This window comes from Sorex fumeus, unplaced genomic scaffold (genome assembly GCF_029834395.1).
Source record: "Sorex fumeus unplaced genomic scaffold, SorFum_2.1 ptg000007l, whole genome shotgun sequence".
Classification (NCBI taxonomy): Eukaryota; Metazoa; Chordata; class Mammalia; order Eulipotyphla; family Soricidae; genus Sorex; species Sorex fumeus.
In genome coordinates, this window is record NW_026606064.1 from 14,567,233 (window position 1) to 14,579,870 (window position 12,638).

Genomic DNA, 12,638 nt, shown 5'->3' on the forward strand with positions numbered 1-12,638 from the left:
TATGCATGTTATCTAAGGTGGTAGATGGTATTTAATTCTAATATAATGATGGGGTTTTATATTCAGCATACAGATAGATACTTATGCAAGAAGTAGTTATATTACTCTGTTCAAGGTTGTAGGTATAATCAAGATTGTTTTTGAAGGTAGCCAGACAATAACTAATTTGGAAAACATGAATAATAAAAATAGTCCAGTATATTCTGGCATTTAAATAATGTTTTTAAATGCATGTTTCTTCTTTAAACTCTTTTGCTAATAAAGTTCTCAAACAAATTGCTCAATAATATTACCAATGATCCTTCTTCACTGATATCCTATTTCAGGATTTAACTTTAGTTCTCATTTATTTTTTCTTATTTTATTCCCTTTCCTGTTTGAATAATTACTTGTTTGCACTCTGGGAAAAGTAAGTGATATATTATTAGTGTCTGATTCAAAAATTATTATTTAATTTTTCTTTTTATTCTCCTCCTTTCTCCCCATCAACTCCCGCAAACTATTTGCACTCTTCTGAAAGAGCCATCTGTTGACTGCGAGGAAATTAGTTTGAGTAATAGGTATTGTCAGTGACTATCAAACAGACAAGTTTAATCATCATTTTTATAAGATAAAGCACTATTTGAAATACTTAGATAAAGTTCAATATGTTTAAGTTTTTTTTTGTGGCTTTTTGCATCACAACTTGAAATACTCCAAAGTTACTCATGGCTCTGCACTCAGGAATTACTCCTGTATTGTTTGGGGGACTATATGGGACTCCAAGGATTGGACCCGGGTCATCTTTTTGTCCAGCAAATGCCCTTCCTGCTGTATTATCATTCTGGCCCCTAACGTCATGTATATTTAGCATACTTTCAAACTCCCTATTTTTACATGAAAATCTCAAAGTCAAAATGAAACATAAATTGATTTCCTGACTGACAGCTCAAAAGCCTTTTCATAATGGGGGTGGGAAAGTACCAGTTAGGCCCAGTCAGCATCTTCCATGCCTAACCTTCAAAAAACACAGCCCTATAGTTCCTAAAACATGAAGTCACATAGGTGGCAAAGTAGCTTCTTATGAAATTTTATATTGCCCACAATCATACATCCTAAAAACTGGGTGAATTGAAGGCAACGAATATTCCAGCCTAATTCCACAGAAGTCTCAGGGCAGCTAACTCGAAAGATTCAAGCACAGTACAGTAAGAGCACAAAAATCTAATGGGGGTTATTCAGAGAATCCCACCAAGCTAAATGAGGAAGAACAATAACATGGAATTATTCACCAGTACAGAAAACCCTCAATGATGTTAGCAATATCATGTTTAGGATTTTTACTGTGCTCAAAGAAATGATGGCACACATAGCAAAAAACAAGAAAGTATAAGTGGTGCTCGCTTCGGCAGCACATATACTAAAATAGGAATGATACAGAGAAGATTAGCATGGCCCCTGTGCAAGGATGATATATAAATTCGTGAAGCGTTCCATATTTTCCTTCACACTCTAGGGGTAAAGGCAGCCCAGATGTAGAAGGGAACACCAAATGGGGGGGGGGGTATTGGGAGAAGCATACTGAAACTAGACTCTAGACCGAACATGTTGCCACTCGATGCTTCTTTTGCAGGCCACAGCACCCAAAAGGAGAGAGAGAACAAAGGGAAGTGCCATGCCACAGAGGCAGGGTGGGATGGGGGGATTAGGGGGGTGGAAGGGGTACTGGGATCAGTGGTGGTGGAAAATGGGCACTGGTGGAGGGATTGGTACTTGATCATTTTACAACGCAAACCCAAGCACAAAAATTTGTAAGTCTACAACTGTACCTCATGGTGTTTCACTAATAAAAAAATAAAAATAAATAAAAAGAAAGTATGAGTTCCAAAAGAAGAAAATTCAAAGCAGAAATGAAGAGTCTGATAGATGATATTAAAAGCTCAACAGAAGTCTAAGCAACAGCTGAGGAAAAGATCAAGAAACTCCAAGATGAGATTGAAGAAACTGCTAAAAAAACAACAGAAGGTTAAAAGTAGTCTGAAAAGAAATGAGTACCATACCTCAAATCTATGGGTTGAGTTCATGAGGAACGATGTAATAATAATTGATGTCCGTGAGCTTACCTGGAGGGAGGAAGAGGAACCCATGGGATACTGGTGGAAGGGATCAGGTTTTATGTGGTGAGAGTGGTGTTGGAATGATATAACTAAGAAAATTGGGAGCAAAATTATTGTAAATTCAAGTACCTATATAAAAATAGTTAAGGAAAAAAACAAATTCAAAGTTGGGTCAAAACAGTCCTTTGTTATTTATTTTCAGAATATGCTCACTTAAATTATTCCTTTAATCTTTATTTTAATATAATTAAAATTTAGAAAGCACCCAAAATAAATATTTAAATGATTGTTGCTATTTACACAGAATCAAAAAATTAGCTGATTTACAGAAATGTTAATTTTTGTAGTTATACATATAGCCATTGGAGAACTCAGTAATTTGTTGTGGAAGCCTTTATAAGAGATATTTGAAGATAGTGTACTCTAATAATAACTTAGTGCATATTAGTAAATATGTTTTATTCAAGATAAGTTAGATAAATACTTATAAACATAAGACAAATGCAGGGGATAATGATGTAAATTCATAGTGATTGTCAATAACTGATGGAGTAAATGTAACTATAATTAGATTATGAGAGAAATATAGGTTGTATTTTATTACAGGAATTATTATTTATGTGTCCTGATTTTCATGTGATTACCCTGTTCTCTTCAGGAAATACATCATTGCATCTAGAGCAATAGAATTGAAGACATGAGACTTATCTTGCATGTGGCCAACCCATGTTCAATTCCAGGCACTCCACACAGGCCCTGGAGCCCTGCCAGAAGTGATTCCTGGGCACAGAGATAGAAGTAATCCCTGAGCACTCTGGGTATGGCCAAAATGTTATCCCTCAAGTCCTTTATTTTGCTAGATTTCTTAACACAGTATTCAATATTAGATATTCATTAAATAGTTATTATCAAGAGTCCTATTTGGAGTGGTCATAGAATTTGGGCTACACCCAATGGTGCTTAGGAACTACCTTTAGTGCACTTGGGGTTTACTTCTGGCAGTACTCAGGGAATCATAATCATATGATGCAAGGGGTCAAACCCAGCCCTCCTGCAAAGCATGTGTTCTGTCCCTCAAGCTCTCTCTCTCTCTCTCTGTCTCACAAAAGCTTTATGTATGGCATTTCTCTTGACTGCCAAAGGGGGGGGAAAAACAAAAACAAAACAACAACCTTATACTGAAATTTTAGCTACTGTAAAGCTGACCCCGCTCTGATATCTGGGAACTTAGATTTGGGGGTAATTTGACCATTTTCAGAATTATTGTGTCTCTCTATGCAATATCTGTGGCTCATATTGAGCTCCTGATTTCCTTCTGAGGGTTTGTTATTTTGGTACATGCCAGGGTAAGAATGCTCGGAGGGTCAGCTGCTCATCAGTCTGTGTATGCTGATTCTCTGCTGAGCTTCTCTGAAAGAAATCCTTTTAGGAAGATAGTACAAGGGTTCATGACAGTGCCTTGAATACAGCCCACTAGGGCTCCATTTCTACACAACATGGTCCCTCAAGTGTTGCCTGGTAAAATCTTGAAAACCCCATGTATCGGTGGGTGTTGTCCAAGTAATCTCTTATCCTTCGGGGCCTGAACAGATTGACAGTGTTTAGGTGATGCAGCATCCTCAGGCATTGTACCTCACCTTGAATCACCTGCGCACTTGGTTGAAAATCATAGCACCGGGCCCCCTGCATTATGATCAATCATCAATGTTTTGCAGACTCAGTTAAAAGAAAATAAAACATTTTACAAATGTTATTACAAGACATTGTACAGGAATGATTAATGTACTGTGTGAATCTTCTAGGAGAGAATTTTGGGGAGTTTGTGCATATATTTTTCTGGAATTTTTTTCCATTTTCTTTCCTTTCTGTGTATTGTTTTTCCATACTAAATCATAGCCATAGGTAAGGAATATAATCTGAAACTCATGAACTTTTCTCATAATTGATTGAACCTGGACATGGTATTGGGGTTCACGATCATCATGTTTTCTAAATCTGCTCACCCACAACAGCTCTATATCTGATAAAGGGAAGTAGAGCACATTAAAAAAAAAGATCAAACGTAGAAGGAATTGTGTGGACTAGATTGCAAATTGTGATTAAAAATAAGTCAAAGAACATAAATTATGAGGTAGAGAGGATAAATGGAGATAGAAGAAAAGAGCTTACCAGTGTCTTTGAATTAGCAAATAATTATCTCTTCTCCTTCCAATTTGTTTCAGAACTAATTTGAGAAATAAGGCAAAAGCAGAAGATAGAAGCTAGATTACTATCTTTATTACTTGTAAAGACTGTATTTGAGAGCTTAATTTGTGAAGTCCCAATGGGTTTGCTTTAGAAATGAGACAAATTCACTTGGCTTGTAAGACAATGTGATTCTTGTTCTGTGACCTCTGTCAGTGGCTTTATTGAGGTCCTTACTAGCGCACGAAATAGCCGCAATAGAGAAGCATCACTTAACATGGGTGATGAATGAGTGAATATTGCTTCAAGTGCTAACAGTTTTACTATGGACGATACAAACTCGGTGGAGTAGAAAGAATAGAAAGTCAGTTTTGGAACTCAGAAGCGAACAACCTTTTCTCAAAATACTTTGTTTCACGAAGAGTCTTGAATCATAAACCAGAAATTGAGATAATTTAGATTTAAATCTTTTGAGTTTAGTGTACTAAAGGAGCAAGGCGTTCGTGTACATGGCCCTCCCATTGATCATCGATTTGCTCGAGCGGGCCCAGTAACGTCTCCATTGGAGACTTTGTTGTTACTGTGTCTGGCATATCGAATACTCTCGGTAGCTTGCCGGGCTGTACATGGACGAGAGGATATTTTCAAAATATTTTGAGGATTTTAATGTTGTTTGCGGCTCATCTGTTTTTCCTTTGTACTTTTAATCCTTTTAAAGTGGTTAAGGTTTAAATATTTATACAAAGAACACCAAGTAACTGTTAAAGATTTCACATAAAGGGTCAGACCATGCAATGCAAGTCTGACAATCTCAGGCTTGGTTGAGATTTTTTTGTTGTTGTTTTTAATTTTACGCTGTATATGACCATGTGTATATTGTTGAAGAGGGCTTTCTCACAAACCTTCTCGTCAGCAGGAAAGAAATATGAAATCCCTTAACTTATGAATATTGTTTTGGGACATTTGAGAGTTAGCACAGTGTGAGGGGTACTTGCTCTGCATGCCCCAGACGCAGGTTTTATCCCTTGCACCTTTTTTGATCCCCTGAGCCTGCCAGGAATGATTGCTGAGCACAGAGTGAGGAGAAAGACCAGACTGTGACCAAAAAATAAATAAATAAACCAAACCAACAAAACAAAAGAACATCCCTTGAAGTTATAAATTTAATATTCCTCACGTCACATTTTGATCTTATATTACTGTGCATAGCTGCAAGAGAGGTTAGACTGTGTAATTATCTTTTTTTGATCCATGTGGTTCACTAAAAATACTTTTAGTATTCACTACTATGAAAAGCAATAATTTTATTGGTAAGCAGCCAGTATTTATTTATACACTTCATCTTTCTAGTCTTGAAAATATTTTACTTTATTGACTCGAACCTATACTCTCCCTAAGAGGATATCCCAAATATATACTGTCCTTAAAGAATATCCCCCCTCCCCTTAAGAGAATATCCTCTCCTCTCCTCTCCTCTCCTCTCCTCTCCTCTCCTCTCCTCTCCTCTCCTCTCCTCTCCTCTCCTCTCCTCTCCTCTCCTCCCCTCCCCTCCCCTCCCCTCCCCTCCCCTCCCCTCCCCTCCCCTCCCCTCCCCTCCCCTCTCCTCTCCTCTCCTCTCCTCACCTCTCCTCTCCTCTCCTCTCCTCCTCTCCCCCTTCCCCTCCCCTCCCTTCCCCTCCCCTCCCCTCCCCTCCCCTCCCCTCTCCTCTCCTCTCCTCTCCTCTCCTCTCCTCCTCTCCCCCTTCCCCTCCCCTCCCTTCCCCTCCCCTCCCCTCCCCTCCCCTCCTCTCCTCTCCTCTCCTCTGCGTCTCCTCTTTTCTTCTCATTTTCCTTCTCCTGCCCTCTCTTCTCCTCCCCTCCCCTCCTCTTCCCTTGCCACACAAGGCAGTACTTAGAACATTTTCCTGGCTCTGAGATCAGGGATCACTCCTAGCAGGCACAGGAGTGATGGCTGCATTGTTGCTGATCAAACCTGTGTTGACAGGTGCAAAACAAGCACCCTACTCACTGCATTATTTCTCCAGCCCTTTACAAGTAATTTATAAAGGCATAAGCTGGAATGTCTCTTCCACCATATCTGTAGTACTGTGAGTCATTTAATGCTCCATAATAATTAATTTATCTGCTTAAACTAGTTAATTCAAATTCTATTCTTGGCAACTGAACCCTTCTGACAACTCATTAAAAGTAGAGCTGTCTAATAAATGTTATCTGTCTTATTTGTTCATTGATGTGAACAAAATATAAAATGTCTTCAAGAAACTTACAGTCTTATGTATAATAGTTATTGCTTCTCATCCTTTTCCATGTCAGATTTGTGTTGGTTTTTGTTTTTGTTTTTCTTAATACCATGCTATTTAATGTTGACAGCCACATATAATAGGAATGATTGTGTCCTTGTTATATAGCTAAGAAAACTGACTTTTAGAGAAGTTATTCTATTCTTGAGTATATAAATTTGCAAACATTTTAGACAGCATCTGGTCAACTAGCGAGCAACATTGCAGCACTGAGAGAGTATCTCCAGAAAATATCTTTAGACAAAGTCACTTAGTTGACCTTCTGATAAAGATAATGAAGAAGTAAAGGATAATAGGACAATGTTTAAACTAGTGAAAAAGTGTATTAAAGTAACTCAGCATTTGACAAATGTAATCAAAGGTTCTGAGAGCATTTATAGGGAGTGAAAATTAAACTACAATTCTGCTATTTTATTTTGTTTTTACACCATACCCAGAGTTGTTCAGTGTCTACTTATGACTCTGTTTCTACTTATGGTTCAGGTATCACTCCCAGAATTACTTGGAAGGCCATATGTGGTCCCAGGGATCAAGACCATCCTATTCTATTTCTCTGGCCCACATTTTATTCTTTAAAAAAATTATAAAAACCCTGGTTTCTAAGTAGATTTGTGTGTGGGGGAGTGGTGGGTGTGTGGATCTCCACTGAGTTTTATTTGTGAGTCTCTGGGACATGAGCTTATGTGGTGCCAGAGGCAGTTTATGGGCATGACTTTCAGGCTCCCAGAAGAACATGTGTGTGGGGGTAGAGCACCCATTCCCAACTCTGTGAGAGCCTGGAGATTTCAGGCACAAATTCCATATACCTGGGTTTTTCAGCACTTTCATTCTTAAACACGAGGCTCATTCTGAGCTGTGGATATTTTTTTGGCCATGACTCTGGTAACAATTGGTTTCTGGAGGCTTTCAGCTGCCAGGGCTCTGATTGGGTGCGTGCTGGGCTCATGTGGCCCCCTTCGGGGCACCTCGGATGAGAGCGCAATAGAAAATTATTTGAAGAGAAAACATACGCAGATGGCTATGAACCAGTTACTGGAATATAACATATAAAACTGTAATACTGTGATCATGGAATAGTAAGAGTTGTGGTATGTAACAGAGAGAAATGCAAAACCTGGACTGGTGTTTGGGAGAAATATTTTAAAAAGTTGTTAATACTTGAAATGAGAGAAGAAACACTAATGAAAGGTGGATGTCCAGTTTCTGGTTTTATGCTAGTTATCCTGTATTTTAGAAATGCAATAGAAATGCAACATCTCTGGATATTGGATTGATGTAGAGCCACAGTAAAAAAGTGGAGTTGTACTAAGATTTTTGTCACCTATATCCCTGACTTCAAAAACTGCGTTTTACATCTTTCTGAGTAAACTATGTTAGTGAGCTCCACAATATTGATCAGGAGAGAGATCTCTATTTCTCTGGAGACTCATTAATCTTGTTTGGTCTCAAATATCACCAGTGGTCAGAATTTAAGAGTAATTTTTTTTTAATAACACCTATTGAAGTTATTTCATTGGGGTTTTGGGATTTAGAAGAGCAGTTTTCAACTACTTTGAACTGCATCATTTTCTCCTTAAAAATAGATTCCTAACCACAAAGGTGGTAGGCATGTAATCAAGTGCAAAAATATTATAAATTAATTTCAATGAGAGTATATAACTCTCATCATTATTACTTGAACAAACTAAATCAGATAACTAATAAGCCTACTATAAGAATAATGACATTAAAAATTAGGTCGTGATAGCCTAACATGTAAAAGAGTCTGAAACATATTTCCAAGCAATAGATTCTATGTCTTAAGACTATTTGCTTATTCAACTAATTGATTTTATTAGGTAATACCAGCATAATATTACTATTATATTAGTCAATAATAACTTAGTGTCTAATAAAATATTAAGAAACATAGTGCTTTTTAATTATCATGGTAATAAAATTTCATCCAAAGCAACTAACCTCAAATTTTTATTTTATGAATGAAATCTTTACAATCCTAAAAATGCAAGCTGGAGCAATAGTACAGGGGTTGACACATAATGTACTTGCTGGCATACATGATTGATCTAGGTTCTATTCTTAGCATAATATATAGATTCCCCTGAGTACTATCAGGAGTGATCTCTGAGCATATAACAAATCCTAAACCCTGTTTGGAATTGGCCACCAAACAAACGAACAAACAATAAATTAATTAATAAAATGCTGAAGATCCAGTATGAATCTTCAATGTGAGTATGTGTTTCTTTTACTGAAAAGTAAACTTTAAAAATTAACTTTACTCTTTTAGATGAGAATTTAGGGTTGATAAAGAAATATTCAGATATAATTTTTAGGGTATTATTTCTTTAAGTTGCAGAAACCAGGTTTAATATTATTTAATTTTTTCTTTAATAAAAAATACAGTACTTTCCATATGCCAAAACTCATATTTGACATTTAAAAGTACTGTTGCTTTTCTCTGTATGGGATGTTAATAAAAAATCCCCACCACACCCAGTATTGGTAAAGTATCATTGTTCCTTTTGTCCCCCACAGTTCATTGTACCTCATCAAATTTCTGGTTCCCCTCCCTTTCTCTATTATAACCTCAGTTAAGCAATCAGAATAAAAGTAATCAGAAAAGTTTTTGGTTTAAATCTATTACATTGCTTTTGTTGTTGTAGTCCACGAATGAATGAATCCTACCTATTTGCCTTTTTCCTCCTCACTTCATCTAGTGTAAACTTCCCTCTCCCCTCCCTTGCTTCATTCATCCCCTAGCAGAAGAACAAAATTGCGTCCTCTCCTATAGCTCAGTAATAGTCCATTGTAATTTTATTCCACATCCCCTTTACATAATCAGCTGTCCCTTGAGCAATGGGTTCCTCCTAGATCCTGGATTTCTAACGTAAATAATGCTACAATGAACATCAGTGTGCATATATATATATATTTTTGAAATTTCTCATCCAGCTGTGCTCACAGACTCCTAACTCTGCACTCAAGGATTACTCAGTACAAGCTTAGGAAGTCATATTGGCTGCTGGGTATGGAACCTGGGTCTGCCTTGTGTGAGGCAAGCACCCTACCCACTGTACTATCTCTTCTACCCCCAATTCTTTATTTTTGTGTTCTGTAGACAGATACCTAAAAATAGAATTGTTGAACTACATGGTAGTTTAATCAATCTACTTTGGTGGGTCTAAAGGGACACTCCTAAGAAAAGCTCAGGTCCCCAAGGCATATGCCTGCAATACTCAACCAAACTGGCCAAATGGTTCAATGCATGCTCAGCGATGTGGTGCACCCACTGGTTCTCGGGGCTTCTAGGACCACTTTATTGGCTCTCAGGTGCCAGTAGATCCACACCTCACTACTTGAGGGAACCTGTGGTGGATAGGCTTTAACTTTTGTATTTTTGTACAAGCAAAACTGTGTTCCTGATCATGATCTCTCTCCCAAGATCTGTAGCACTGTAGCACTGTCCTCCTGTAGTTAATAGATTTGCTTGAGCAGGCCCAGTAATGTCTCCATTGTGAGACTTGTTACTGTGTTTGGCATATCGAATACGTCACAGGCAGCTTGCCAGGCTTTGCTGTGCGGATGAGATACTCTCGGTAGCTTGCTGGGCTTTCCAAGAGAGGTGGAGGAATAGAACCCAGATCAGCTGGGTCAGCCACATGCAGGCAAACACCCTACTTGCTGTGCTATTGCTCCACTCCAAGGATCAAGATCTGTTTTTAAAATTTGGAGAAACCTTCATACTATTAAAAAAGCTATCTTTCAGTTTAATAATAAGAGCACATATTTATTTGAAAAAAAATGAGTAGAGGGTTTAAATACAGCTGCATTTAGCTTTTTCCTTCTGAAAAGAGGAGCCCATTTTTTCCAAGTTCCTTAAAAATACTGAATCAATAATTGAGTTTTATACCAATATAAAACTAGAGTGATAGCACAGCGGGTAGGGTGTTTGCCTTTCACGTGGCTGACCCAGGTTCAATTCCTCCATTCTTCTTGGAGAGCCTGGCAAGCTACTGAGAATTTCTCACCCACAGGGCAGAGCCTGGCAAAATCCCTGTGTTGTATTCAGTATGCCAAAAACAGTAAAAATAAGTCTCACAATGTATACGATACTGGTGCCCTCTTGAGCAAATCAATGAATGATGGGAGGACAGTGCTACAGTGCTACCAATATTGCCATTTGTCTAAGTGTTTGTCTGCTCACTTTTACATCTTTTCCTAGTCAGATGTCATGTGTAAGAATGTAACCTAAAAAAAAATGTAACCTAAACATATGAGCACTTAATCACATGTTTGCTCATTATCATTTTGTTCACTGTTTTCTGAGAAAATTCCCAGACATTTAGAGATAGTCACCTTCAATTTCTGGAGTATAAAAGTGGCTGTAAGTAGCAAAGCTAACTTTGTATTATTATTATTATTATTATTATTTGTATTTGTATTATTATAACTTTGTATTATTATTATGCACAAGTAGGTATGTTATAAGGCATTGCTTGCTTCCATCCCTTTAACAATAGTGGATGATAAATTATATTGCTAATTCCATTTTATAAAAAAACTTTAAAAACTTGATTGATTTTCCCAGAATCACACAGTAAAAAAAAGTAAAGGTAGAATTTTTGCAGAATCTGTCAGACTCTGGAATTAAGAATCTAAGTTCTATGCATGCTGTCTTCTTTATAGAATTTTTTTCTCAGTTGGGCCATACACTATCAGAATTGAACTTAGAACCTTACAACTGCTAGGTATGTACGTACCCTATCAGTTGAACTAGCTCTCTGGCCCATAAATTCCTTTTTCTTAATTTGGTCATCACCTTTCTCTCTTATAACTGATAATTACAATAAAATTGCCTCTTTGTGACCTACTTAAGATACTTGTATTGTAAAATTTAATTAGATTTTCTTCCAAATGTGTTTTATCTACTCCTTCTCTGGAGAGAGACTTCATCACTGTATGGATAACTTATATAAAAACAAACTTTAATAGAAAAAGTATATGCAATAAAATAGTTATAAAATTACCACAAATATTCTTTAGAGAAAATCAATGCTAATGTAAAAGTGAAAATTTGGGGGGTCAGGGTGAAAGTACAGTGGGTAGGGTGCTTGCTTTGCATGCAGCTGACCTAGATTTGATCCTTGGCTGCCAATAGTAAGCTCTGAGCACAGAACCATGAGTAAGCCCTGAACACTGATAGTTGTGGACCAACCCTGCACCCCCCATAAAAAAAGGTAAAAATTTTATAGTGCAACCAACTACTGATTAATTTGTGGCATAGAATCCTACTTCCTGGGACTGGAAAGTTAGGCAGTTAACTCACATGCCATGCATGATGATGACCCAGATTCAAGCTTTGCCACCACATATGGTCTCCAGAGTTACAGCAGAAATCATCACTGAGTACAATGACAGGAGTAAGTGCTGAGTACCTCTGGGTATCCTTCCTTAAAGAAATCTGACTCCTTAAATCTGTTGAATTTGCTGCTAAGTGAATTCTCAGTATTGTGAATCCTGGAATCTAAGGAAATATTGAGGAAGTTTGTGACTCATATATCAAGTGTATATCTTTAGACAGTTGTCCTGCATATAAATATATCATCTTTGCTTAAATGTTATATGAATTGTTACTTTTAACTTCAAAATGTTGCTAACTAATACTATATTTTATCACAGGATGGCCAATTTAAGCATAACTGTTTTATTTGTCTCTCAAGTAAAAGAAATATGGTTCCAATTATAATTTTGACATTGACACAATTGATTGAAAGATGCTCACTAATTTTAGAGATGTTAAAATGTGACAAATGTCATTCTTAAAATAGAACATGGCAATATAATTTTATCTGTGTCATGTTCTTATACTATGGCTATGATATATTTTGCAATGCACCATTTTTTAAGGTCAGAAATGGAAATGCACCATTTTTAAGGTCAGAAATGGTTATTTCACTTCATAACATATTGATTGATAGACCTTATCTATTTTGAAGATTATTTGAGAAACTTTGTCTAATTTTCTCAGGGTTTACTCATCGCTCATGCCTCACAT

General features: G+C 37.1%; 1 protein-coding gene and 1 non-coding gene across 5 annotated transcripts in view; both read left to right on the forward strand.

The window, feature by feature from the left end:
• LRRC4C (leucine rich repeat containing 4C) overlaps nucleotides 1–12,638 on the forward strand; it is a 1,436,015-nt gene that overhangs the window by 409,102 nt on the left and 1,014,275 nt on the right. The gene's annotated exons all lie outside the window — the stretch shown is intronic.
• LOC130016947 (U6 spliceosomal RNA) lies at nucleotides 1,376–1,482 on the forward strand. The gene has a single exon (XR_008791293.1). It is a non-coding gene; the product is annotated as a U6 spliceosomal RNA (small nuclear RNA).